Source organism: Palaemon carinicauda, chromosome 3 (assembly GCF_036898095.1).
Source record: "Palaemon carinicauda isolate YSFRI2023 chromosome 3, ASM3689809v2, whole genome shotgun sequence".
Taxonomy (NCBI): domain Eukaryota; kingdom Metazoa; phylum Arthropoda; class Malacostraca; order Decapoda; family Palaemonidae; genus Palaemon; species Palaemon carinicauda.
In genome coordinates, this window is record NC_090727.1 from 74,307,826 (window position 1) to 74,334,738 (window position 26,913).

At 42.1% G+C, this 26,913-nt stretch overlaps 1 long non-coding RNA gene across 3 annotated transcripts in view; it reads left to right on the plus strand.

Moving 5' to 3' along the window:
• Positions 1-26,913, plus strand: part of LOC137638338 (uncharacterized) — a 111,184-nt gene that overhangs the window by 71,054 nt on the left and 13,217 nt on the right. Inside the window, exons 1-3 of one of the 3 annotated variants that reach the window (XR_011044068.1) lie at positions 3,194-3,406; positions 15,128-15,307; positions 24,222-24,308. This is a non-coding gene — a long non-coding RNA (uncharacterized lncRNA). Of the gene's footprint in view, positions 1-3,193; positions 3,407-15,127; positions 15,308-24,221; positions 24,309-26,913 lie in introns of those variants that run through there. The other 2 variants (XR_011044069.1, XR_011044070.1) reach the window with 2 other exon arrangements.

The window sequence follows — 26,913 nt, forward strand, 5'->3', positions numbered from 1 at the left end:
AGTTGTAAAGACCAGGAAAAGAAAGAGGAAAAGACTTGGAATCATAAACAGTTGCAAAGACCAGGAAAAGAAAGAGGAAAAGACTTGGAATCATAAACAGTTGGAAAGACGTCCTAGGAACCAGTCACAGAGAGATGAAGAGATTTAGAATCACAAACAGTTGTGAAGACCAGAAAACAAAGAGGAACAGATTTTGAATCATAAACAGTTGTTAAGGCCAAGCACATAGAGATGAAGATATTTGGAATCGAAGACAGTTCCAAAGACCAGTGATAAAAAGAGGAAAAGATTTGGAATCATAAACAGTCGTAAAGACCAGGCACATAGAGATGAAGATATTTGGAATCGAAGACAGTTGCAAAGGCCAGACATAAAAAGAGGGAAATATTTGGAATCATAAGCAGTCGTAAAGACCAGGCACATAGAGATGAACAGATTTGGAAATCGAAAACAGTTGCAAAGACCAGTAATAAAAAGAGGAAAAGATTTGGAATTATAAACAGATGCAAAGATACAAAAAGAGAGAGGCAGTTACCAGTTGCAAAAACGTTCCAAGAACCAGGCACAGAGTGGAATAGTTGCTAGTCGTTTGATCGTCAAGATTAAACGAGAACGAGGGTAGTGTAGGTATTAATGAAAAGCTGTGCTGTTGAAGTTTTGCTTTATAAGTGTTCATTATTAAGGCCAAGGTCTAAAGAATTCTTTAGACATGGATTGAGTTTAAAATATGTACAATAACCCATCAAGTTATCAGATGCGGATTTCTAAAATATCTAAGAGAATTGCTACATGTTGTGCAGCCGACAAATTTTGTTAACACGAGAATAGTTATGGTTTCAAATTATTGGAACCAAGATATATGTCTACTGTAGGTTCTAGAGCCTTTAAATATGTGGTCCCAAGACTACGATAAGCTCCCACTAGACATCTGACAGACTGGAGATATTAAGAATTTCAAGAGGAAAGTGAAGACTTTCTTGTTTTATAAGTGCTTCGATAATGTGGGTTTAGCAATAAAAAAGTAACACGCTGTATGAAATGCTGAATACCTTGGAATGCATACGATAAAATTACCGGGAAGGTCCTGTAGAGAGAAGGGTTCCCCTGCAGTATAGGACCAGAAAAGCATTCCTTAAGGAAAGTAATATATGCGCATGATCTTGGTGTGTTTTATTTGATGTATTGTATATTTTCCCTCCGCAAACGAAGTTGGAAGGAGGTTATGTTATACCTCCTGTTTGTGTGTTTATAATTTGTGGGTTAGTTTTGTGTGTAAGTGTATGTAAACAGCTTCCTGGCCACAATTATAATCGTTGAGTAATGAAACTTGCATGAATTAACTGTTATGCAAAAAGGTGGAAATTATAAAATTTTGGAAGGTCAAAGTCAAAGGTCAAGGTCACGGTCAAGCAAAATGTCTAATTCACATAATCAGTCATAAGTTTGGACATCGTTGTCACAGAGACTTCAAACTTGGTTCATATTCGAGTGTCTGAAAATCTACGCCAATTAATAGGTGTTAAGATCAAAGATCAAGGTCAAGGTCGAGAAATAAGTTTCCGTACGGAGGTCTGCGCTCTAATGAGTGTCCCTCTAGTTTATATTGTGTTTGCTTAAATAAAAGAAGTGCAGACGACCTCCTTCAAGAAGTTGTCGAGAGGCTATTGAAAAATGATTGTGGCTGTATGCACTCCCCAAGAGAGATTAGTTCACCAAACTTTCAACTGGGCTCAAAAAGGCAATATAAGAGTTGGAAAACCCATGCCTACATGGCTAAGGCCCACGAAGCGTGAAGTAGATGATGAATGGAGGATTGGTTTAAAAGCTCAAGATAGACTGGTGAAATCTAATTGAGACCCTTTGCGTCAATCGGCGTAGATGATTTTGTATGCAGAAAAGGACATAATAGCAATTGTAAATTATAGAGAGGAAGGGGGGTGGGGGGTGGTCATTGGGTCATGGGTTTCTCGGAAAAATTGCGTCAACGAACCTTGACATTGGATTAGCAAAATTTGGACATTGAACTGGAAAAGCTGAGACCTCTTTTTTTTCCAGTTTTTGTAAAATTCTAATACTTAACTAGAATTAATTTCAGAGCTATAATAAAAGTTTTCGCACGTTATTTTCCTAGCGAAAGAGGTATTAATTAGCAGCAAATAATCGGTTTTTAATTCAAAATGTTTTAATCAAGGGAAGGAAACTTAACTTTATATGTCAAATTTTAATGAAGGATCGAGAGTGTGTTAGAAATTGAAAGGATTACGAAGGAAAATAACGATAATGGTAATACTATTATAATATTGAAAATGATAACATCTTCCCTATGTAATAAGGGACAATACTCTCTCTCTCTCTCTCTCTCTCTCTCTCTCTCTCTCTCTCTCTCTCTCTCTCTCCAACAGTGAACAATTGAAGTTTCGATCAAAGGCCACAGTTAATACATTATCTGTAAGTGAACGAAACAAGAGAGAGAGAGAGAGAGAGAGAGAGAGAGAGAGAGAGAGAGAGAGAGAGAGAGAGAGAGAGAGAGAGAGTGTTCTCTGGTATCATTGACCTTCGATGTCAGGATGCCAGAGAACTTCAAAACAATCTCTCTCTCTCTCTCTCTCTCTCTCTCTCTCTCTCTCTCTCTCTCTCTCTCTCAGGATGCCAGAGAACTTCAAAACAATCTCTCTCTCTCTCTCTCTCTCTCTCTCTCTCTCTCTCTCTCTCTCTCTCTCTCTCTCTCTCTCAGGATGCCAGAGAACTTCAAAACAATCTCTCTCTCTCTCTCTCTCTCTCTCTCTCTCTCTCTCTCTCTCAGGATGCCAGAGAACTTCAAAACAATCTCTCTCTCTCTCTCTCTCTCTCTCTCTCTCTCTCTCTCTCTCTCTCTCTCTCTCTCTCTCATGTTTCGTCCAGTTAGAGATAATGTTTTAACTGTAGCCTTTGATCAAAACTCCGATTGTTCACTGTTATTCCTTTTTTCTTATATCTTTTTAGTCTTTGAGAAAGGACTCGGACGGTGGAAAATTTCTCCTTTTGTGTGTGTGCGCGCTCCCAGAAATTAACACTATTTTTATCCTTTCCCATTTTACATTTCTACGCAATATATTTACATATATACACTTTCACACACATACACACACACAAATATAATTTCTCCAACGGCAGTAATAGAAATCTCAACGTGAAGTCTTGCAGGTAATAAAACAATGTAACTTGAGAGTTTATAGTATCACATTTCCTCTGGTGGAAACTTATAACAACCTTTGAGTAATTATTTCGGCGTAGAAGAAGTTAAAACCATTTGGTAGTTACAATCGAAGATTGCCTTGAACAAGTGTCAAGCTCAAGTTCAGCAGACTTAACGTCATTTTGTTCGTGTTTTTCCTAATAGTAAGTTGTGCTCCTCTGAGGAAGAAAGGTACGTTTTGGTTTAGGACGATAGCTGTCATTTATGTAGTATTTTAGTGTTGCCATTCTCTTTTTACAAAACTTTTAAACTCGTTTCCCGTGTGAAGATTGTGTTCCATGTGCTCCACTAACGAAGAAAGATACGATTGGTTTAAAGTGAATGTTGTCAATGCTGTAGTTTATTATTGCTGTTCTTTTTACAAAGAAATTTTAACCTCTCGTATCTTTCGTTTTGGTTAATTTTGGCTGATCTGATTGCTTTTACGGTTTTGAATTGAATTCCCTATTATAGTTTATACATAACACATGATATCGGGGTCAATGACCAAGTATGTCAGGATGCCAAAAACCCAAATTAATTCATTCATTGCCCTTATATACTTGGTATTGAAAGGGATGTAATACGCCACTAAATACGTAGCACGGAAAGGAAATTTATTATAATTAGTAGTTGGCTTTGATAAATAGTTGTTCGCCGTTATAAGAGTCTGGGTGACTTGTGCACTTTGCCAGATAGTGATAGGAAACCAAAATCCATCCTCACCACACACTTCCTCCAGTAGGATACAAAGTCCTAAATTAGGTTAGGTGGGAGGACCCTTGGCTGTGGTATTTCTGAATTTGTTTCCCTGTGTATTTTTTTTTCTAGCATAGAAGTACGTCTGGAATTGCAAATGGCATATAGGTTCTAATCCTTAGGGAAAAATGGATAAGTAGATAGAAATATTTTGAAGGAAAATTGTTCATATGGTACAAAAGGTACATATACAATAAGAAAGTTATTTGACAAAAAGATTGTAGAAATGTGAATACGGTGCATATTTTGTCATATATGCTGGCAGTGTTGAGTATTCATGTATTTAGCGTGATATTATGTATCTTATAACCTTTTTTTCATCTTGTTCAACATCACAACTGATTCATAGTGCAGCTGCCCCCCCCCCCCTCCCACTGTTGATTTTATGCACTGAATTGGTCCCTTTTGCTTACTTAAGTCACAAGGCCCAAATTTTCTAGTGTCAGGATGCTCATATGGGTGAATATACTTTTGATTTATAACCAAATCCATGAACAACTTGCTTTATTATTACTCGTTACCTTGTTTTATCCAATTCTGACCGTGAATAATGTGGCTATCTACCTGTTGAGTTTACCTTCATCCTATATAAAGGTGATGAGCTAATGTTGGATCCCAGTGGGAAACGGGGTGTTGAGTGTGGGGGGACACTGGAAACTAATGATATGCAGCAGTAGTAATGGTCAGAAATGCATCATAAATACAAAATAACTAGATAGAAAAATAAGAAGTTTATATACTGTATGCAGTATGACAATAATGTATCATAATTACTGTACCTATTCAGTACCTTATCACGTTCCACAAGTGGGCTTTGTTCCGCTGTGGCACTCTACGCTCGTATTATACATTATTTCATCGCTGCGTTGTTCTGGCAAGCGTTACATGGATGTGCTGCGTATGCCATCTGTATGGGACACAAAGTATCATAATGGTCTATAATTTATATCGTATCCCACAAATGGTCTTTCTTAGTTTTGTATCCTTTGCTGGTGAATAAACATTATCATATTGCTCACCAGATGTTGCAAGCTGGGCAGGGATGAGCTGTGCACACTAACCTTGTAGGTTATTATTTTGGTGATATATTTTACTTTCAGATGAGCAACAGTAGTTAAGTATTGAACGGAGTGTGTTTTAAATATAATAAATGACCAAAATAGGCTCGACAAAATCTTAGAAAATTTTTGTGATTTAACTCCTGTCTACGAGATGTCGTTCTGTCTTATTGTGACGGGAGTCATACAAAAAGTGAAGCCTAAGGTATGGAGAAAGGACTGATGTAAAACATCCAGGAAATTATACATAAATATTTGGAAGGTTATAATTGTTAAAAAATTCCTATTAATCTTTACATCTTACAAAAAACATTACAGCTTCCAAAAGCAAATGCAAACTCACACACAGTTACTTGCCATCGGTCTCCTAAAAGTAAACGATAGATATAGACAAAAGTGTTTATAATTTAGTTGATTGATGTATAAGTTAGTATGCCCAAACCTCCATTAGTCATAGTGTTTAGAGAAAATGGCAAAATACCCTGCACTTGTCTGTTTTGTATTTCAAATTCCAGTTTTGCTAGAAAAGTACAGCATCATATATTAACTCGCTTTGGTATTTTGTATTGATTATGCACCTATTTCATTTAGTGTTTGTTCCTATGAGAAGACAAACCCTCTATTTGTTTTGCACACTATTGCAGCCTTGCTGCGACCAAAATTAAGAAAATCCCATGGGTCTGGCACCATTGTATGCTTGCCCTGTGGTCCCACTGGTGCCGCTCAAGCACATAGGAGCTTGGGGCTCAGTAATCACTTCACACTCTGTCGTAGTGACAATCGGACGTCTGTTTGACCGCTGTCCACTCTGTGCTTTTAATTTCAATTCCTTGTGATGAGTGCTGCTAAAGTATGTATGAGATCCTACGCAGGCTTTGAAGGTTTTCCCTGTGGCACCTCCATGATTCTGGTGGAGGTAGATCTCTATCCTTTATGTCCTGGATGTCAAGGTAAAAGATGTTCCAGTGCTTCCCTCTTTGAGATTTGTAGGGAATGTTCGTCTTCCCAGTGGGAAAAAATTTAGTACCCGCCGTAAAAGCAGGCAATGAGGTTAGTTCCCCTTCTGCTTTTTTCTCCAAAGAGGGCAGGGAACAAAAACCTCCTCTTACAAGGCCTGAATTTTCCCTGTCAGATCATTCGTCGTCGAAGTTCTCAGACGCCAATAACAAAGGATGGCAGCCATTCAATCAAAAAGGTGTTTATAGATGAGGTATCTGGCATTGTGCCTGAGTGAGAGGGAGAATACTCTGAGGGATTATGACCCTCTCGCTTCGGAAATTACCCAACCAGAGCAGGATGCATTACAAGAACCACTAATATCTCTAGAGTTTGAAAATCAGGTCTCTCTCCACCAAAAAGTGTGCTAAGTTCGGGGGAACAACTTTTTATTTCAGATGTTCGGGAACAAGGAGATTTCTCCTGTTAATGTAGATCATATACCCACTAATGATACGCCAACACAATCTACGCACCATTCGGTGAATGAACATTGGGTATCTATTACCTCTTATGATTCTAGAAGTTATATTTTCTCCAGTGAAGTCCCATAGTGAGTCTGGCCTACCAGTAGCACTTGAAGTCCCAAATGATAAGTTTTCCACTGAGAAAATGTTCTCCTAGAAAAAGCATCAACACTTCCAGAATCTTCATGTGTTCAAGTACAAAAAGAGCAGAAAGAATGATCTTTTAGGCAAAGTGGGAGTGCAAAGTTTTCCCTGCAGAAGTAGATACACAAGCAACCTGTGCTTCTGTTTCCCCAGACAGGTACAGAAAAGCATCTGCCAATTATGGCACAAAACTGGAATACACAAGCGAGGGAACGCATTCCGCCTGAATGTGCTGCTACAAGCTCATGTCCCAGCAGCTGAATACACCACTAATAGTGCATGGCTGCTGGCAGAATACCTGGCTGCTATTTCAAGAAAGCAAACAACACACCTGAGCGTGTATGAGAGAGACTCGCTATCAACTAGATTAATGTACAGTACTGTATTCCTTTTTAGGTATAGCAAACAATAAATCCACATTTAGGGCTAATCATAAAATTAAGGATTTTTCTATTTACAGGTAATACCATTGACATCACATAAAAGGAAAAGGGCTCTGAACCATATCTGGCATTTCCTCGTTAATCCACCTCTGCCTATCAGAAATGACTAATAGTAATTTGAGAAGCTTGTATTGTCCAACTTCTAGTTTTTAACATGCATTGTAACTATATGCTTTTAATGTAGATTTGCTTCGGCACCGATTGGTCTCAGTCCCCAGTGCTGGACTTATATAGCCCTAATCCATAAATTCATCCTTAGCCCCTTTTGCACATAATTTTTAGCCTTTTTACCTTCATATCCACTTCCTTTCTGATGTTTTGATGTCTAACCTTTTTAACCCTTTTACCCCCAGGCTCTTTGGAAATTTCCAACCCTTAACCCCCAGGGGGTTATCTTTTTCCCAGCACATTTTGGTGTATATTTTTTTTAAATTGCTCTAACAACCATAATTTTTGTCATTGAGGGGTCAGGTTGGTCTCATTCTCTTGGAAAATGCCTGAATTTTCTCAAAAAATTATCAAAAATATGAAAAAAATTAATTTTATAGCATTTTTTAGCAAAGGCGTACCGGTACGTCCATAGGGGTAAAGGGATGGCTTTTGTGAAACGTAGCAGTACGTCCTTTTAGTGGTAAAAGGGTTAATATTTTTAGAGAAATTGTGAAAGCAAAGTTTTTCCCCCCACTTGCCTCCTGGCACTGAATACAACCTTAAGCTCAATTGATGAGGTATAGCACCTAAATTTCATGAATGAAAGAAAATAAACCCAAAACTAAAGCTTAAGGGTACAGAAGTGGGTGTTCTTTAGACAATACAAGCTTCTCATCTTGCTCAACATTCATGTTTTCATAAGACATCTTTACATTATTGTTATACAGTACTATACTTCTTTAGCAGGGTTCGTATTGAAATGGATACGCATTGCTGACTCCTTGTTCATGACAAATTTGGCTTTTCTAGTGATACTGTATTTTTCAATATTAAACTTACCCGATAATCATGTAGCTGTCAACTCCGTTGCCCGACAGAATTCTATGGAGGGATACGCCAGCTATCACAATACTAGAAGGGGGTGTATTTACCAGCGCCACCTGTGGCCAGGTACTCAAGTACTTCTTGTTGACACCTCCTCAATTATTCCTCTGTCGTGCTTCCGGCAAGACGTTCTGGGATACGCTTATGTTCTTGGAGTATTTTCACGACTTTGGTGAAGTATTTCTCTTTGATTTCGGCTGTCGCTTTACTGGAAAACTTCTATATTAGCTTAGTTAGCTTTTGGAATTAATTTGATTAATTTTGGTGACGAGAGAGTATGAACTCTCGTTCACCTTTCATGGCCGACCCTTCCCTTAGACGGAAGTGTTGGTGTCTAAGAGAGTATAGACTCTCTTTCTTAATTTTGCTTAACAAAAGTTATAGATTTATTTTATATCTCTCCGCCTCTTATAGGCCTCTTCGATTAACTTCCTTTTATTATAAACTCATTAAAATTAATTTTTATATTTGTTTATATTCGACCTTCCTAATAGTAGGCGGTCTTTTACCGAAGTTAATAAACTTTGAGCCCGTCATTTCGGTTTTACCTGTTAACATATTATGCTATTTCCGCCACAGAGTTTGAAAGATTTTCTTTGACAGTCTCGTACTGTTTTCAAAGCTGAACTAACGTTTTGTTTTGTCTCTGCAGTTGTTGACGTTCAGAACGTTCAACTTGCACTCTATCGTTACGATAGAGAAAGAATGTTCACGGTTTCACGTTGCAGTAAGAGTAACCGTGTCTAGCGTTTTGTTCATTCTTTCTTAACTTAATGGTTTTGATCCTAATAAAGGAACTTTTCAGTTTTTTTCCTTTAACAATAAGATGTTTTAACGATATATATGATTGGGCTCTTCTCTCAGATTCTAAGTCAAGAGAGAGAGAGAGAGAGAGATAGAGACGGAGGGAGAAAGAGGATAAACGTTTCATTCAAGCCTGCCAGGCGTACGAGTAACGTCGTTATCGTTTTTTTTTTTGCTCTTCTCCCTAGTCTCTTTAGGGGAAGAAACTAAACGTTTCTAGAGTGATCTAGTGTTTAGTCTCTTTCCAACCACTGATTTATCTTTCATTAGATTTTTCTGTTACATTGTAATTCTGTTTTCGCAATTACTCTTTGAGAAAGGATAGAATTGCGTATTTCAGGTACAAACCACTTAAAGTTTCGAGTTCAGTGAAATAAGTGCAAACAGAAATCAAAGTGATAAGTGATTAGTGCGTGAGGGTACTTTTGTGCGCGCCAGTCGTCCTCCCAGTCCGGGACCTCTTGCAAGCTCCCAAGCCCAGGGGAGAAGCAATGTCGAAGGGCATAAGGGTTCAGCAGGCCTTGATCGGCGCACAGAAGTATTCTCGGTGGTTGTGGGCGTGTCTTACCGAGACCGTCACTCCCACCCGCAGACGATTGAGCCCTTATTTTGCTCGTCTGCAGAAGAGATTAGGGGAGAAAATAAAGGCAGAGTAACGCTGGTCTCAGGTCTCAAGACTTCTTAAACGTTAAGTCCAGACCTATGCCAGACGTACGAAGTTAAAGTTCACAACCCGAATGCAGTCATTGGGTTAGCTCTGACTCTCCTCAGTCATCAGTTGATTACACTCCGACTAAGAGGAGTAAGGTTCTGCCACAACAGATCTCTGCTGTTAAGGCTTTACCTCAGCAGAACTTAGTGTCTGCCGACCCCAAGTTAACTCTACTGCAGTCCATTCAGTCACAACTTTCGGTCTTGATGCGTGAGTGTCGGGCTGAGAGTGTTGCACCGCCTGCACTCCCTCCACCTGTTCTCGCTGCACCTGTGCTCGCCCAGCCTGCACCTGCTCCGCCTGTGCTCGCCCAGCCTGCACCTGCTCCGCCTGGTCGCAGCACCATCTGCCAGGCGTACGATGTTGTGAACTCTACTACAGTCCATGCAAGCACAGCTTTCGGACTTGATGAGTGAGTGTCGGGCTGAGAGTGTTGCTCCTCCGCCTCCGCCTACACTCCCTCCTCCTACACTCGCTCCGCCTGATCACAGTACCATCTGCCAGGCGTACGATGTTGTGGACTCTACTACAGTCCATGCAAGCACAGCTTTCGGACTTGATGAGTGAGTGTCGGGCTGAGAGTGTTGCTCCTCCGCCTCCGCCTACACTCCCTCCTCCTACACTCGCTCCGCCTGATCACAGTACCATCTGCCAGGCGTATGATGTTGTGGACTCTACTACAGTCCATGCAAGCACAGCTTTCGGACTTGATGCGTGAGTGTCGGGCTGAGAGTGCTGCACCTCCTGCACTCCCTCCACCTGTTCTCGCTGCACCTGTGCTCGCCCAGCCTGCACCTGCTCCGCCTGTGCTCGCCCAGCCTGCACCTGCTCCGCCTGGTCGCAGCTCCATCTGCCAGGCGTACGATGTTGAACCACTTTCGGAGTTTGCTGTTCACAGTGTTGTTCAGCCTCAGCCTTCTTTAAGGCAACCCTTGCTTTGGGATCAGGAGAGTTACACTCTTCCTCCTCCTCCCCTTGCTGCTCCACCAGTGGTGCAACTCTCGGTTGGGGTACAACAACCTCTCCCCTCCGTGAGTCTGTCTGCTCAACCAGCGCTGCACCGAGTTCAACCCTCATCTAGGCAAGCTCATCTACACCATGCACTTGCGCCTCAGGAGCCTCAGCTTGCTAGAACTTTACCTTGTTCTGCGCAGCCTCAACCTTCTCATGCTCCACTCATCTCTCAGGAACAGGAACGGACTACTCCGCCTCCGTCCTCCGCTCAGCTGGTGCAATCCTTGGGTGCAACTCTTGCTAGGAGTCAACCTCCTTCACCCTTGCACCTGCCTTCTGCTCCGTCTGTTGTTCAGCCTATGCAGTCTGAACCTCAGGTTTTCCCTCAAGTTGAGGAAACCTCTGTTGTTGTTCCAGCTCGTTCTGACTCTGCTGTTCAGCATACCATGGTTTAAACCCCATGCAAGCATGCATAAAGCACTCTAGCACTGGTCATGGAATTTCTGAGAAATGTTAAACGCCATGCACACGCTCTGCTTTCCTTTCAGCAGGCTCTGCTTACAGCAGGCTCTACTTACTACATGCTCAGCATTCAGCATGCTCTGCATTCAGCATGCTCTGCATTCAGCATGCTCTGCATACAACATGCTCTGCATACAGCATGCTCTGCTTTCAGCATGCTCTGCATACAACATGCTCTACATACAGCATGCTCTGCATACAGCATACTCTGCATACATCATGCTCTGCATACCTTACCGCATGCTTCTCAACACATCTTGGGTTGTTGCCAACTCACTAGACTGTCAAGCAGTTTCATAACGTTGCCTTCTAGTCTGCTGCTTTGCACCAGTGAACCCTCACTCAGAGAACTTAGCTTTTCTAGGATAAGGTCCCTGTAGATGAGAAAGTTCTTTTCTCCCTCCTTCTGATATTCCCTTGAGGACTCTGTCATTTGGAGGGAGCCTTTAGCTGCATAACCTCTTATGGACTTTTATTTAAGCATAACATGCTTACAGGGAAGGTAATGGTTACACTTCAGCCGCTAATCCCGTCTGTTACCACACCTGCTCCCATAGACCTTGAGCTGTGTTGCATGACATGCAGTCCAAGCTTAGTCCTTGTTAGAGGATTTTTTGTTTACGGAGTCAATGTGTCACGGGGAAGACGTTCAACAACCAACAGAAGGGACTTGTTGTGACGCAGTGGGCAACCTCAGCAACCCGTTAAGGAGTTGTCTGTACGACCCAGACAGTCTAGACAGATTCGGGTTGTCACTGTACTTCCTCGCTTGCCCATGATTGACAGTTTACAGACTGTGCAGCAGTATCATGATCTTGTGTCCGGCTCCGTCAGACGACTGGCTTTTAAGAGCTCCCTCAAGTCGTCGCTGTCTGGAGATTTTCAAATGGACTATGGATCTGACCAAGGAACTGGGCCTCCTGGTCAATTTTGAGGAGTCTCAGCTCGTTCCATCCCAGACCATTGTCTCCTTGGGTATGGATCTTCAGAGTCGAGCTTTTCGGACTTGTCCGTCGGCCCCAAGGATCTTCCAAGCCCTAGAATGCATCCAGAGCATGCTGAGAAGGAACCGATGCTTAGTCAGGCAGTGGATGAGTCTAACAGGGACACTTTCATCGCTGGCCCTGTTCATCGAGTTAGGGAGACTCCACCTCCGCCCCCTTCAGTATCATCTAGCTGCTCACTGGATAAAGGACATGACGCTAGAGACGGGCTCAGTTCCTGTTTCCGAAGAGATGAGGTCTACTCTAACGTGGTGGAAGAACAGCATTCTTCTCAAGGAAGGTCTACCATTGGCTGTTCAGTCCTCCGACCACCGTCTCTTCTCGGACGCATCGGACACGGGCTGGGGTGCGACACTGGACGGACAGGAATGCTCGGGAACATGGAATCAGGAGCAAAGGACACTTCACATCTATTGCAAGGAGTTGTTGGCAGTTCATTTGGCCTTGATAAACTTCAAGTCCCTCCAGCTTAACAAGGTGGTGGAGGTGAACTCCGACTACACCACAGCCTTGGCTTACATCTCCAAGCAGGGAGGGACTCATTCGAGGAAGTTGTTCGAGATCGCAAGGGACCTCCTCATTTGGTCAAAAGATCGAAAGCTCACGCTGGTAACGAGGCTCATTCAGGGCGATATGAATGTCATGGCAGATCGCCTCAGCCGGAAGGGTCAGGTCTTCCCCACAGAGTGGACCCTTCATAAGAATGTTTGCAGCAGACTTTGGGCCCTGTGGGGTCAGCCAACCATAGATCTATTCGCTACCTCGATGACCAAGAGGCTCCTCTTGTATTGTTCTCCGATTCCAGACCCAGCAGCAGTTCGCGTGGATGCCTTTCTGCTGGATTGGTCCCATCTCAACCTGTATGCATTCCCGCCGTTCAAGATTGTCAACAGGGTACTTCAGAAGTTCGCCTCTCACAAAGGGACACGGCTGACGTTGGTTGCTCCCCTCTGGCCCGCGAGAGAATGGTTCACTGAGGTACTACAATGACTGGTCGACGTTCCCAGGACTCTTCCTCCTGGAGTGGACCTTCTGCGTCAACCTCACGTAAAGAAGGTACACCCAACCTCCACGCTCTTCGTCTGACTGCCTTCAGACTATTGAAAGCCTCTCAAGAGCTAGAGGCTTTTCGAAGGAGGCAGCCAGAGCGATTGCCAGAGCAAGGACGACATCCACTCTCAGAGTCTATCAGTCTTTATGGGAAGTCTTCCGAAGCTGGTGCAAGGCCAATGCAGTTTTCCTCAACCAGTACCAATGTAACCCAGATTGCTGACTTCCTGTTACATCTAAGGAACGTAAGCTCCCTATCAGCTCCTACGATCAAGGGTTACAGAAGTTTGTTGGCAGCGGTTTTCCGCCACAGAGGCTTGGATCTTTCCTCCAACAAAGATCTACAGGACCTCCTTAGGTCTTTTGAGACCTCAAAGGAACGTCGGTTGTCCACTCCAGGCTGGAATCTAGACGTGGTCCTAAGGTTCCTAATGTCATCAGGATTTGAACCGCTCCAATCAGCCTCTTTTAAGGACCTCACATTAAAAAACTCTTTTCCTCGTGTGCTTAGCAACAGGTAAAAGAGTAAGTGAGATCCACGCCTTCAGCAGGAACATAGGTTTCACATCTGAAACGGCTACATGTTCCTTACAGCTCGGTTTTTTGGCTAAAAACGAGCTTCCTTCCCGTCCTTGGCCTAAGTCGTTCGAGATCCCAAGCCTGTCCAACATGGTGGGGAACGAACTGGAGAGAGTACTTTGCCCAGTTAGAGCTCTTAAGTACTATCTAAAGGTCAAAACCATTACGAGGACAATCAGAAGCCTTATGGTGTGCTATCAAGAAGCCTTCTCTACCAATGTCTAAGAACTCAGTTTCTTACTACATCAGGCTTCTGATTAGAGAAGCAAATTCTCATCTGAAGGAAGAAGACCTTGCTTTGCTGAAGGTAAGGACACATGAAGTGAGAGCTGTGGCTACTTCAGTGGCCTTCAAACAGAACCGTTCTCTGCAGAGTGTTATGGATGCAACCTATTGGAGAAACAAGTCAGTGTTCGCATCATTCTATCTCAAAGATGTCCAGTCTCTTTACGAGTACTGCTACACCCTGGGTCTATTCGTAGCAACGAATGCAGTAGTAGGCGAGGGCTCAGCCACTACATTCCCATAATCCCATAACTTTTTAACCTTTCTCTTGAATACTTTTTATGGGTTGTACGGTCGGCTAAGAAGCCTTCCACATCCTTGTTGATTTGGCGGGTGGTCAATTCTTTCTTGAGAAGCGCCAAGGTTAAAGGTTGTGATGAGGTCCTTTAGTATGGGTTGCAGCCCTGTATACTTTAGCACCTTTGAGTTGATTCAGCCTCCCAAGAGGAACGCTGCGCTCAGTAAGGAAGACGATCTTATTAAAGGCAGAGTAACGGTTCAAGTCGACTTCCTTACCAGGTACTTATTATTTCATTGTTATTGTGGATAACTGATTATATGAAATATGGGATACTTAGCTATCCTTTAATCTTGTACACTGGTTTTCACCCACCCCCCTGGGTGTGAATCAGCTACATGATTATCGGGTAAGTTTAATATTGAAAAATGTTATTTTTATTAATAAAATAAATTTTTGAATATACTTACCCGATAATCATGATTTAATCGACCCTCCCTTCCTCCCCATAGAGAACCAGTGGACCGAGGAATAATTGAGGAGGTGTCAACAAGAAGTACTTGAGTACCTGGCCACAGGTGGCGCTGGTAAATACACCCCCTTCTAGTATTGTGATAGCTGGCGTATCCCTCCATAGAATTCTGTCGGGCAACGGAGTTGACAGCTACATGATTATCGGGTAAGTATATTCAAAAATTTATTTTATTAATAAAAATAACATTTTATGGTGTTTGAATGGTTAGAATAATGTCAGCCATTTTTGGGGGATTAGATTATTAAATTGTAGATACCATTGTAAGGACAGTGGATGGGCACTGTCAACTTTGTATATCGATCCTTATTTTACCTTTTAATTTTTGCAGAGGTCAAGAATGTGCCATCCTTGCCCTACATGCCCTTGTCTCCTACCCTGTGGAAGAAGAAAGGATAAAAAGAAAAAACAAATGCTTCTGTTTGTATCTTCTTAGAACACATGGATTTTTCCACGAAGAAAGAACACTGCCAGTTATGTTCTTCAGACAATACGTCCCAACGGAGTAAAGGTTTGTATTCTAGTAGGAACAAATCCAAAATTTTATGATTTTCTTAGATGTACAAAAATTAAGTCTTTAGCATAGTCCTTTCTCAAACCACCCCTACAGTTAGTCTGTGTTGCTGAATGAAAGGAAGTGTACAGTATAACAAAAGTCAATTGAGTGTGTGGTTTTCCCACCTGCTTACCTATTTTTTGTATGTTAATTACATATACCTTTTTGCCAAGCTTCAGTTACTATACCAGCTTGCACCAAAACTGTGCGTTGTACAATGACTTTATATAAAACCATTCAAGTTTGCCTATGTAGGATATATGCAATATTTCCCTTTTTAGTAGACTATAGGTAACATTTCAAACCAAAAATATGAAGCATAGAGGAGTTTTGGTTACCAGTTCCAGATCCTTTACCATGGTGGGAGGATGCTCTATTAGAGGGATGGGAAAATCAGGATCTGTATGTTTTTCTTCATTTTTCATGATTTGTGTTGATGATAATCAAGTTATGGTATCTCCAAAGAGTAGCATTTGACCGGTTGTTGCTTTTTGGACTCGGGCGGGGAGTTGTTTACAGATTTGCAGCCTGTTGTTGTTTTAGTGGAAAAGGAGGTTGCCTTACAAAGTCAATCTTATCACAAAATTTAGTTCAGTTTATTCAAATGCCCTATGTGTCTCATCTGACTGCATGGGGTTTGTGTACCATATTTTTTCTAACTCCTCTAGATTGTCTGTCTAGGGTCCCAAAAGGCAATGAATTATTTTCCATTGGTGCAGAGAAATGTTTTGGCAACAAGAATTAGTTTGGATAGGGTAAGTTTATGCATTTAATTTTGTATGGAAAAGTGCAAAATTACAAAGATTATCCATCCTATGTTTTTAATATACAGTACTGTACTGTATTTGTTGACATTATATGCTTTTATTTTTTAGTTTAACCAACAGCTATCTTCTCATCTAGGGTCTTAAAACATCTGATAGAGGATGTCTTATAAGAAAATATGTCCCAATTTACTTGATTACCTTTGAGCTAGTACATTTTACAATGATGTTCTCTTTATCACTGTAACAGATGAAAGTATTATCAATTTGATATTGATCTGTTACATTGAAATTGTTCAATTAGAAAGTTTTAGTGTTTGTGTAGTACACTATAGGTTTGGAATTGCATTTCTTAAAACCAAAAGTCTAGTGTTAATTGCTAAGTTGAACTTGGTTTCAGGCAGGCTGTTCTGTCTCACAATCTACATTTCCTAGTTATTTCTTGTTAGAGTTAGGAGACAATGCCTTTGAAAGGCCAGCAGGAGAAATATTTCTTGGGTAATGGTAAATATTTTAGTTTTTCAATATTAATCTTACCCGATAATCATGTAGCTGTCAACTCCGTTGCCCGACAGAATTCTACGGAAGGGATACGCCAGCGATCGCTATACAAGAGGGGGGTGTACTCACCAGCGCCACCTGTGGCCAGGTACTGCAGTACTTCTTGTTGACACCACCTCAATTTTTCCTCTGTCGTGCCTCCGGCTAGACCTACATGGATACGCTGTTGATTCTGGAGTTTTTGCTCACGATTTGGTGATGTATTTGCTCTAGATTTTAGCTTTCGCTATTCAGGAAGTTTTATTATTAGCTTAGCTAGCTTTTGGAATTAATTTGATTAATTATGGTGACGAAGAGAGTATGAACTCTCTTTCACCTTTAAATGGCCGACCCTTCCCTTAGACGGAAGTGTTGGTGTCTAAGAGAGTATAGACTCTCTTTCTTAATTTTGCTTAACAAAAGTTATAGCTTTATTTTATATCTCTCCGCCTTTTATAGGCCTCTTCGATTAACTTCCTTTTATTATAAACTTATTAAAATTAATTTTTATATTTGTTTATATTCGACCTTTCCTAATAGTAGGCGGTCTTTTCTTGTACCGAAGTTAATTAACATTGAGCCCGTCATTTCGGTTTTACCTGTTAACATATTATGCTATTTTAATGTTTTTGAAAGAATTTCTTTGATAGTCTCGTACTGTTTTCAAAGTGGAACTAACATTTTGTTTTGTCTCTGCAGTTGTTGACGTTCAGAACGTTCAACTTGCGCTCTATCGTTACGATAGAGAGAGAATTTTCACGGTGTCACGTTGCAGTAAGAGTAAACCGTTTCTAGCGTTTTGTTCATTCTTTCTTAGCTTAATGGTTTTAATTCTAATAAAGGAACTTTTTATTTGGGAAATCTTTCAGTTTTTTTTCCTTTAACAATAATATGTTTTAACGATATATATGATTGGGCTCTTCTCTCAGGTTCTAAGTCAAGAGAGAGAGAGAGAGAGAGATAGAGACGGAGGGAGAGAGAGGAGGATAAACGTTTCGTTCAAGCGAGTAACGTTGTTATCGTTTTTGCTCTTCTCCCTAGTCTCTTTAGGGGAAGAAGGTAAACGTTTCTAGAGTTTTATTCTTGTTCTCAAGCTTTATGCGGTGAGAGATTTTAAACGTTTATTTGATCTAGTGTTTAGTCTCTTTCCAGCCACTGAATTATTTATCTTTCATTAGATTTTTCTGTTACATTGTAATTCTGTTTTCGCAATTATTAACTTTTAAGGAAGGATAGAATTGCGTGTTTCAGGTACAAACCACTTAAAGTTTCGAGTTCAGTGAAATAAGTGCAAACAGAAAATCAAAAGTGATAAGTGATAAGCGCAAAGTGTTACAGTGTTGCGTTCGAGGGTTCGTCTGTTCGTGCCAGTTGTTCGCCTAGTCTGGGACCTCTTACAAGCTCCCAAGCCCAGGGGAGAAGTAATGTCGAAGGACTTATGGGTTCAGCAGGCCTTGATCGACGAACAGACTTTTTCCCTCCGTGGTTTCGGGTGTATCTACACACGTTGCCGACGTGATCACCCCACCCACACAAAGACGAGAGAGCCCTTTCTTTCCTCGTCTGCGGTAGAGGTTTCTCGCAGAAACCATGGACCAGTCTTGCAGCTTTTAAGTGCAAGTCGGTCCCTTCCGCACAAGTCCAACTCCTAGGTGTAGCCATTAGCACTGGGTCAGTTCGGACTTGCTGCAGTACGACAACTGCACACCTCCCAGAGAGGCAAGGTGGTATCGCAACAGGCAGTAGCTCCGTCTGTTGCCGCACCAGCTGTTTTAGACCCTCAGTCTCAACGGACAGTAGCTCCGTTTGTTGTTGTCTTTCTTAAACTCTAGTGGTCTTTGCTGCAGTCAATGCAGTCTCAGCTTGCGGTGTTGATGCAGGAGTTTCAGGCAGAGGAGGTTAATACACCTCCTCCTGCGAACGCTCCTCCTCCTCTGCGCAGTACAATCTGCCAGACGTATGAGGTTGAGGTTCCTCAGGCTACCTCCATGCGTGAGCTGCCGCGTTGGGAGTTGCCAGTTACCAGCGTTGTGCAGCAACCTCCACCTTCCTTAAGGCAACCTCAACAATGGGAACAGGAGTCTTATGCCTTACATCCTCCTCTTCCTTTGAGGCAAGAGTTTCTTGCAGTTAGACCTCTTGAGGTACGACAACCTCTACCATCCTTGAGGCAGCCACCTCAGCTCTCGCAGCTGCTACCTCAACTTTCCTCAAGGCGAGAGCCTCAACTCTTGAGGCTAGCACCTCAAGAACCTCAACTCGTGAGACAGGAACTGCGTTCTGCGCAGCCGCTACCCCAACTCTCGCAGCTCACACCTCAAGAACCTCAACTCGTGAGACAGGAACCTGCTACTGCGCATCCACCTCAACCCTTGAGGCAAGCGCAACTCTTGAGGCAGGAACCTCATGCTATGAGTCAGCCACCTCAACGCATGCATCTGCCACTTTCTCCTCAGCTTGAGCCTCTTCCCATTCAACTTTGAAATAACAAATGACAATAATAACACCTCATTACTTTCATTACTTGCATTTGTAAAACATATACATGTATGCCTACACAAACATTATGATAATGGAGGTTATTCGTATTACTTAAAAAAAAAAAATATATATATATATGTATTCCTTGCAATATATTTTTAACAAAATCGCAAAAATATGGCAAAAATATCTTCAAAACAAAAATGAATCATGAGTTATGAATATAATGTAAATATTATGTTGATATTAAAACCCCATGCAAGCATGCATGAAGTAATGCAGTGTTGCCAACAGGGCGAGTTTCCCTTTCCTGAGGTGAAGTAGATTATAGTACGTATATTTAGTGCAGCTTAATTCTACGATTATCATGCCGGCTATCAATTTCATCAACAAAACAGTCTAAATCAATTCCCTCGGCACGTGCACTTTCAATGGACAGTAATGCGATATTACTCAATCTAGCACTGGTCATGGAATTTCTGAGAAATGTTACCAGCCATGCAACATGCTCTGCTTACCTTACAGCATGCTCTACATACAGCATGCTCTGCATACAGCATGCTCTGCATACCTTACCGCATGCTTCTCAGTCACACATCTTTGGTTGTTGCCAACTCACTAGACTGTCAAGCAGTTTCATAACGTTGCCTTCTAGTCTGCTGCTTTTGCACCAGTGAAACCCTCACTGAGAGAACTTAGCTTTTCTCGGATATGGTCCCTGTAGATGAGAAAGTGCTTTTCTCCCTCCTTCTGATATTCCCTTGAGGACTCTGTCATTTAGAGAGGAGCCTTTAGCTGCGTAGCCTCCTATGGACTTTTATTTAAGCATAACATGCTTCCAGGGAAGGTAATGGTTCCACTTCAGTCACTAACCCCGTCTGTTACCACACCTGCTCCCATAGACCTTGAGCTGTGTTGCAAGACATGCAGTCCAAGCTTAGTCCTTGTTAGAGGATTTTTTGTTTACGGAGTCAGTGTGTCACTGGGAAGACGTTCAACAACCAGCAGAAGTGACTTGTTGTGACGCAGTGCGGCAACCTCAGCAACCCGATAAGGAGTTGTCTGTACGACCCAGACAGTCTAGACAGCTTCGGGTTGTCACTGTACTTCCTCGCTTCCCCATGGTTGACAGTTCACAGACTGTGCAGCAGTACCATGATCTTGTGTCCGGCTCCGTCAGACGACTAGCTTTTAAGAGCTCCCACAAGTCGTCGCTGTCTGGAGATTCTCAGATGGACTATGGATCTGACCAAGGAACTGGGCCTCCTGGTCAATTTTGAGGAGTCCCAGCTCGTCCCATCCCAGACCATTGTCTACCTGGGTATGGATCTTCAGAGTCGAGCTTTTCGGGCTTTTCCGTCGGCCCCAAGGATCTTCCAAGCCCTAGAATGCATCCAGAGCATGCTGAGAAGGAACCGATGCTCAGTCAGGTAGTGGATGAGTCTAACAGGGACACTTTCATCGCTGGCCCTGTTCATCGTGTTAGGGAGACTCCACCTCCGCCCCCTTCAGTATCATCTAGCTGCTCACTGGATAAAGGACATGACGCTAGAGACGGTCTCAATTCCTGTTTCCGAAGAGAGGAGGTCTACTCTCGCGTGGTGTAAGAACAGCTTTCTTCTCAAGGAAGTCTACCTTTGGCTGTTCAGAAACCCGACCGCCGTCTCCTCTCGGACGCATCAGACACGGGCTGGGGTGCGACTTTGGACGGACAGGAATGCTCGGGAACATGGAATCAGGAGCAAAGGACACTTCACATCAATTGCAAGGAGTTGTTGGCGGTTCTTCTGGCCTTGATAAACTTCAAGTCCCTCCAGCTTAACAAGGTGGTGGAGGTGGACTCTGACAACACCACAGCCCTGGCTTACATCTCCAAGCAGGGAGGGACTCTTTCGTGGAAGTTGTTCTAGATCGCAAGGGACCTCCTCATCTGGTCAAAAGATCGAAAGCTCACGCTGGTAACGAGGTTCATTCAGGGCGGTATGAATGTCATGGCAGATCGCCTCAGCCGGAAGGGTCAGGTCATCCCCACAGAGTGGACCCTTCACAAGAATGTTTGCAGCAGACTTTGGGCCCTGTGGGGTCAGCCAACCATAGATCTGTTCGCTACCTCGATAACCTAGAGACTCCTGTTGTATTGTTCTCCGATTCCAGACCCAGCAGCAGTTCACGTGGATGCTTTTCTGCTGGACTGGTCCCATCTCGACCTGTATGCATTCCCGCCGTTCAAGATTGTCAACAGGGTACTTCAGAAGTTCTCCTCTCGCAAAGGGACACGGCTGACGTTGGTTGGCTCCGCTCTGGCCCGCGAGAGAATGGTTCATAGAGGTACTGCAATGGCTGGTCGACATTCCCAGGACTCTTCCTCTAGGAGTGAACCTTCTGCGTCAACCTCACGTAAAGAAGGTACACCCAAACCTCCACGCTCTTCGTCTGACTGCCTTCAAACTTTCGAAAGACTCTCAAGAGCTAGGGGCTTTTCGAAGGAGGCAGCCAGAGCGATTGCCAGAGCAAGGAGAACATCCACTCTCAGAGTCTATCAGTCTCAAGGGGAAGTCTTCCGAAGCTGGTACAAGACCGATGCAGTTTCCTCAACCAGTACCACTGTAACCCAGATTGCTGACTTCCTGTTACATCTAAGGAAAGTAAAGATCCCTTTCAGCTCCTACGATCAAGGGTTACAGAAGTATGTTGGCAGCGGTTTTCCGCCACAGAGGCTTGGATCTTTCCACCAACAAAGATCTACAGGACCTCCCTAGGTCTTTTGAGACCTCAAAGGAACGTCGGTTGTCCACTCCAGGCTGGAATCTAGACGTGGTCCTAAGGTTCCTTATGTCATCAAGATTTGAACCTCTCCAATCAGCCTCTTTTTAGGACCTCACATTAAAAACTCTTTCCCTCGTGTGCTTGACAACAGCTAAAAGAGTAAGTGAGATCCACGCCTTCAGCAGGATCATAGTTTTCACATCTGAAACGGCTACATGTTCCTTGCAGCTCGGTTTTTGCTAAACGAGCTTCCTTCACGTCCTTGGCCTAAGTCGTTCGAGATCCCAAGCCTGTCCAACTTGGTGGGGAATGAACTGGAGAGAGTACTTTGCCCAGTTAGAGCTCTTAGGTACTATCTAAAAAGGTCCTAACCTTTACGAGGACAATCAGAAGCCTTATGGTGTGCTATCAAAAAGTCTTCTTTTCCAAGGTCTAAGAACTCAGTTTCTTACTATTCAGGCTTCTGATTAGGGAAGCACATTCTCATCTGAAGGAAGAAGACCTTGCTTTGCTGAAGGTAAGGACACATGAAGTGAGAGCTGTGGCTACTTCAGTGGCCTTCAAACAGAACCGTTCTCTGCAGAGTGTTATGGATGCAACCTATTGGAGAAGCAAGTCAGTGTTCGCATCATTCTATCTCAAAGATGTCCAGTCTCTTTACGAGTACTGCTACACCCTGGGACCATTCGTAGCAACGAATGCAGTAGTAGGCGGGGGCTCAGCCACTACATTCCCATAATCCCATAACCTTTTAACCTTTCTCTTGAATACTTTTTATGGGTTGTACGGTCGGCTAAGAAGCCTTCCACATCCTTGTTGATTTGGCGGGTGGTCAATTCTTTCTTGAGAAGCGCCGAGGTTAAAGGTTGTGATGAGGTCCTTTAGTATGGGTTGCAGCCCTTGATACTTCATCACCTTAGTGTTGTTCAGCCTCCTAAGAGGAACGCTGCGCTCAGTAAGGAAGACTAACTTATTTAAGGCAGAGTAATGGCTCAAGTCGACTTCCTTACCAGGTACTTATAATTTCATTGTTATTTTGAATAACTGATAATATGAAATACGGGATACTTAGCTTCTTGATATACATGTACACTGGTTTTCACCCACCTCCCTGGGTGTGAATCAGCTACATGATTATCGGGTAAGATTAATATTGAAAAATGTTATTTTCATTAATAAAATAAATTTTTGAATATACTTACCCGATAATCATGATTTAATTGACCCACCCTTCCTCCCCATAGAACCAGTGGACCGAGGAAAAATTGAGGTGGTGTCAACAAGAAGTACTGCAGTACCTGGCCACAGGTGGCGCTTGTGAGTACACCCCCCTCTTGTATAGCGATCGCTGGCGTATCCCTTCCGTAGAATTCTGTCGGGCAACGGAGTTGACAGCTACATGATTATCGGGTAAGTATATTCAAAAATTTATTTTATTAATGAAAATAACATTTTGCTTTTGTAGTGTTGTAAGGGCCTCAAGGATTCTCAACTGCTTCATATCAAGGATTCTTCAAAATTTGTTGTTCTTGATAATGATGACTTGCATAATATCTTTGCCCTGTCCTTGTGGATTATTAGTCTTGCTGGAAATCCATAAAAAAAAAAATGTTAGATATAAAGAGTGAACTCATTTCTTGATTACTCCTGTACGAAGAAAAGGTTTTGAAGTTGAGATAAGTTAGTTCTTGATACGTCTATGGAGTCGGGCTACAGTAAGAGTCTGGCTAAGTAATAATCTTAGGTTTGCTGAAGTCCCGTTTCATACTCGAATATGACTCGTTGCACCTTGCCGTGCACTGTAGACATTTCTTAAAGCTCCTTGCAGTGACATTTCAGGACCTAGTTGCTCTTGTTTTTTTTTAGCCTTAACCTAATCACAATTTCCACTCCATTTCCTTTCATTGTACTTTTGTGTAACCTCTTAAATTTTACTGCATAGTGCAATTGCAAGAATCCCTTCGTGTTATTTGGGTACTGAATTCTCTCCCAGGCCCCAGTGCTAGTCTTAATGGCCCAGATTCATAAATCCAATCCAATCCTCTAAGACTTAATGATTACACCTCATTATGTCAATAATAAGAGTATTGATATTATCAAGTGAATAATACATAAAAGATAAACATTTGTTATGCATATTGTACTGTACACAATTATTATGGGTACTAGGAAATTTTTAGTCAACATTATTAATGAGTAGATGTGACTGCCTGAATCCAAGAGGTTTTATATGTACTGTATACAGTAGTTATCAAAGTTTTTGAATTTCTTGGTATTGTGATAATTGCTGATTACTAAATTTGTAATCTTCTTTATAGGTCTCATGACTTGAAGCCATCGACATAACACGCCTCGTAAGTTAATTGTATCGTCCAAGTTCAATAACTAGGTAGGGAATTCTAAAGGTGAGTCGCTCCAAGAAAATTTTTTGTTAGTTTCAAAATTGAAGCGTTTGTAGTAAATACTTAGTTTTTGCTGACTATTGCCATTACTGAAGTGTCTGTGCAGTGTCCTTTTGGTCCTTCTGCTCCCACTTTGTCTAAATTCCCACTGCCATCGCTCATACCTTTGCTCTGGTACTGTACTTTCATGTCTACAAGTAGTAATGTTCCGACAACCTACTCTTATATCATTTGTATCAAATGGCCTAATTATCATATATGTTGTGTAATCAAACAGCGTATATTTGGCCACCTTTAAGAGAGGTGAACCCTCATTTAGTAGTTTATGTAATGGTTTGAATAGTAATAATGAATTGATATATACTGTAGTCATTAGTATTGCCATTTTTACTTTAGTAAATAAATGTACTGTATCTCATCCCTGAATTGACAAACCAGTATATTTACTGCATAAAGGGATTTTGACGAAGGAAAAATCTATTTCTTGGAAGAAGCCTGTGATGCCCGGTGAAAAGGGTCCTTCTTACACTTTTCTAATATAAATCTTCCAAATATACTAGAGAAAGATAAAAGCATGGAATGCAGAGGTTACAACCCTCGCGCGAACACCTTGTAGGTGTCGTGTATTTAACAAGGGCGTGTGAAACCACTATTCACAGTACTGTACATAAATGGTTTTTGAAGTGGTACATTTGTTAAATATATCAAGGATTAATTTAGTAACTAAGATTAGTAAGATCATTCCTGATATTTGATGATGCCTATTTTGATATTATTTGGGCAGAATTGTATGCTCGATTCATTGGTGACTTTGCATAGATTTCTTAACTTTTCCTGAGTTTCACCTACTTTCTCTTTCATCCAAATTTCTGCCTTCTTTGGACAGTCTAATCACGGTATGCTAATGCTATAGTATTCTCTGTAGCTGCCGTCTTTGAGAGAATGCCCAGGGTGAAATCGCTCTGCTTCAGCAAGGAATATTGTTTTCCCTATTGAAGTCATGTGGTGGGCAAGACTGCTCTTGAACTGGGTAATACTTAGGCTCAAAATGGTTCTCGATACCTTTTATATTTCTCATCACTTTAACCTCCATATTTCACCAGCCCTCTTCCTTCTTGTTATCCAACTTCTCTTCCTTTTTTCAATGTTTTAAACATTCGGGAGCTAATTTTCAAAGCCAATTTTGGGATTTCTGGTGATCTTGTCTACTAACAAATGGTGTTTGGACCCGTGAGGTACCAGTATGCCAGTCATATCATGTCAGTTGTGGACTATCTCTCAAAATTAGCCACTGGGTTTCAGAGGTGGGCTGGTTTCTGTTTTTTCACCTTCATGGGTAGTATGTTAATAGTACCTTTAACTGTACCACTGACTCTCTCAATGTAACCATGACTCATTTGATGACCACATGCATGAATAAGACTGATAAGGCAACTTAAAGAAGCAAATGGCTCATTAGTTGCATTATTGGCTCTATACATTCCTCTTGATCCACACACTCCAGGATCTGGATGTAGGAGGAAAATCTTAAAAAGAGGAAAGAAAAATATAAAGAAAATTAAGTATTTTTCTGGCTTACTTGAGCCAGTATAATTCAATAAAGTTTTTGTCATGGCCAGATAACAAGATCAAAGATGGTGATATTTTCAAAGTCCATTACTCTATAAGACAGATTGGTAAGGGAAATTTAACAGAGGCAAAATTTGTGATACCGTGCAAGATTTTTAGGGATTGCAAGGTATTAGAATTAAACGTACCACACAAAACTGGGAAAATATGTTGAATGGATAAAAGTCAAAATGCAGTGCTCTGTAAAGATTGCAGTAATGAAAAAGTAGTCCTGATTCCTTGGCTTGGCTGCTACTAAGTAAAATCCTTCTTTAGAAGTAGGGTTTAACTTGACCAAAAATCAAATTCCAACCATATCTGTGAAAGCAGGAGGTAGCAGTGATATATCACAGAAAACCAATCTAAACCCATTATAGGTCAATTGTCCCCTTCAGTGATCCATATCCATCCATATACCAAGGCACTTCCCCCAATTTTGGGGGGTAGCCGACATCAACAAAGAAACAAAACAAAAAGGGGACTACTCTCTACGTTCCTCCAGCCTAACCAGTGACTCAGCCGAGTTCAGCTGGTACTGCTAAGGTGCCACAGCCCAACCTCCCACAATTCCACCACAGATGAAGCTTCATAATGCTGAATCCCCTACTGCTGCTACCTTTGCGGTCATCAAAGGCACCGGAGGAAGCAGCAGGGCCTACCGGAACTGCGTCACAATCGCTCGCCATTCATTCCTATTTCTAGCACGCTCTCTTGCCTCTCTCGCATCTATCCTCCTATCACCCAGAGCTTTCTTCACACCATCCATCCACCCAAACCTTGGCCTTCCTCTTGTACTTCTCCCATCAACTCTTGCATTCATCACCTTCTTTAGCAGACAGCCATTTTCCATTCTCTCAACATGGCCAAACCACCTCAACACATTCATATCCACTCTAGCCGCTAACTCATTTCTTACACCCGTTCTCACCCTCACCACTTCGTTCCTAACCCTATCTACTCGAGATACACCAGCCATACTCCTTAGACACTTCATCTCAAA